This window comes from Oryzias melastigma, unplaced genomic scaffold (assembly GCF_002922805.2).
Source record: "Oryzias melastigma strain HK-1 unplaced genomic scaffold, ASM292280v2 sc01371, whole genome shotgun sequence".
NCBI lineage: Eukaryota > Metazoa > Chordata > Actinopteri > Beloniformes > Adrianichthyidae > Oryzias > Oryzias melastigma.
Genome location: NW_023417955.1, coordinates 8,509 through 11,135, shown reverse-complemented (window position 1 = coordinate 11,135; position 2,627 = coordinate 8,509). Strand labels below are relative to the sequence as shown.

General features: G+C 37.8%; 1 long non-coding RNA gene across 1 annotated transcript; it reads left to right on the top strand.

Annotated features, from left to right (window-relative positions):
- LOC112139587 lies at positions 1–2,466 on the top strand. Its single transcript, XR_002918015.2, has 3 exons — positions 1–57; positions 368–437; positions 2,415–2,466. It is a non-coding gene; the product is annotated as an uncharacterized LOC112139587 (long non-coding RNA).
- The last annotated feature ends 161 nt before the right edge of the window (positions 2,467–2,627 follow it).

Below are 2,627 nucleotides of genomic sequence, written 5' to 3'. Positions count from 1 at the left end.
CATCCTATAAACAACACTAAAGTCCTGAAGGCAGTGGACTGCAGAGTCAAAGTGCAGGTTTGCCATAAATGTTTCACTTTATTAAAATAAAAATCAGATTTACATCGTAATGTATCTAAAAACTTAAGAATACCTTAACAAATATTGTGTTATTTACTTTTTTTTTGCTCAAAAAACATTTTTTATTTTATAATTTTAATTTAAATGACCTGAATGTGAATTAATTTTTATTTAAAGGAAACTTTTTCTCATCTCATTTAAACTAATCTTTATTTATTTAAATTCTAATAACTTGACACACGTAAATTGTAAAAGTTTCTGGTATAATACTGTAAATAATTCCTTACTTACTGTGACTTTTTTTAAGTTTCTTCTTCAAGACAGCGACAGGAAGTCGGTGCTGGAGAGCCATCTGCTGCTGTTTGCCGAGGATGGATGTAAGTGTCCAGACTATTGACTGTAAAAGAGAACTGGACCGAGGGAGTGTGACGTCACCTGTTGAAAACAGTTTACTTCCGAATCCGACAAAATAAAGTCAATTTAGTTGTAGTTTTTTCACAATGCGGATGCAGCCAATGAGCTATATAGGTCAGAGTCACTACGCTAGCTTGTTGTGTACGCAAATTTGGACGCCATATTGGATATGTCGAGATGCCTAATTACTGCTGTGCTACAACTGTACAAACAGAGCTGGAAAAAATGTGTCTTTATTTTGATTCTGTATTCATTAAGGTAACACACATTAGTAAGAATAAAAAGTACAATTTGCCTTTGAAACCTTTAACAGCGAGGCCTCTCTGACCGTTTTTAATTGAAAAACAAGAGCAAGCTAAAACAAACTTTCTTCCAATGAAAACAGTAAACTGGGATCCTAATCAGAGACGTGAAGCTGCTCTTTTGACTTTATCCGTTTGCCATTGTGGCTCCATCTTAGCTAGCTGAAAGAGGCCACTAAAAGCATCAGAAGTAACCTTGAAGGCTCTTAGAAAGTTCTAACACAAAAAGCCCAGGACTTACTCACTTGTGTATTGTTTCACCCATAGCCGCTGGCAAAGAAAGTGCTAACAGCGCCACCTGAAGGTCAAAAGTATATTATTACAGACGTGCTTTAAGGCGAACGCCCCCTCGATATTGGAGTGCTCAATGAGCCCTCTCTCCCGTCCCCGGGCCCCCCTGGACCGACTGCCGTCTGGGGAGCACTGTTCTCCAACTATATCACACCGCCTTGGGTGGGGACTGGCCTATATTCAACGGGCGCAAGTGGTCTGCGGCGACCTCTGCTATCCATTGACTTGTTTATAAACGCAGACCGAGAAGTCTAACAGTTTGTGTGAATCTTACTGTAGTCTGTATGTAGATTTGAATAAAACCACAACCATCCATCAGAAGGCATTGGGTTTCCTTCATATTAAAGGGTAACCAAACCAGGAAGTTGAAGGCTGACTCCACCCACTGTCGAAATTTGAAAACCCAGTCAGAGGGGTGGGGCTTGAGGGCTGGACTGTTATCATTACTGGAGCTACAGATCATGATGTCAGACTTCTGAAACTTACATGGTTTGACCAATCACAAAATTCAACTGTAATACCTTAATTCAACTTGTAGGGGGCAGCACATAGATGGTTTTTGACTATATTTTGAAGAATTAAACAAGTTTATTTTAATTTGTCAAAAATTTGGCTTTGACCAACAGACAGCACTTTTAAAACCCAATTTATAGAGATCAACGGGCAAAAAAGGTTAATTTAGGGTTTGGTTACCCTTTAACAAAATTCTTAATAGAAAAATTTGAAATGTCATTCATCTATTGCACTTTGTACAAAAACACTAATAGCAAATTATTTTTGTGATTACCAGTTTTTTTTCTTTTAAAATTGGACTAAAATGAAGCATGTTATGGTCATTTTATGGTCATTTTATGGTATGTTCTAAGCCGTGTCTCATTGTTTACTGACCTGTCCAATATGGCGTCACTCTTTACGCATCTTGAACAAGCTGGCTAGCGTAGCATCTCTAGCAATATACCTCATTGGACGCAGCCATGTTGGGGCCAGACGACGTCAGAAAGCAGCGACTGCTTAGAGTCGATCTGAATAAACATCTCTATGGCAACCACTCTTGCCAATCAGTGCTTCATTAGTCCAACATCATTGAGGCATCTGATTGGTCAGTTTATAACGTCAAAAGATATAACACTAAGAAAAGGAATGGTCATTCTGACAAATAAAATGACAATAACAGCTGTTTATTTTTCACTGTTAGGAATGTAAGGTGGGGGGCACTCAGTCCAGTTCTCTTATACAATCAATGATTCTAACGCTGCTGGTTTTTACATTTAAACATATGCATAGAAATAAAACAGTGAAACAAACTTCTCTGGAACTGTGTCCTCATTATGCTTCTGGCTCTTTCAGATGTTGATCTCTATCATGTGCTGCTAAGTAAACAGGAGGGTTACAGAGTGGTAGGTTCTTTGTTTTTTGTTGCTTTTTTAGCATTTTTAAATGAAAAAATTAAAACCATTAGGCGTGTTTGGATATTCATAATTCAAGAACGTTCTTGTTTTCGCTTCCTTATGTGTTTTTTTTCTCTCTCTCTCTGGGAGAACAACACATTAAGAATTCAGT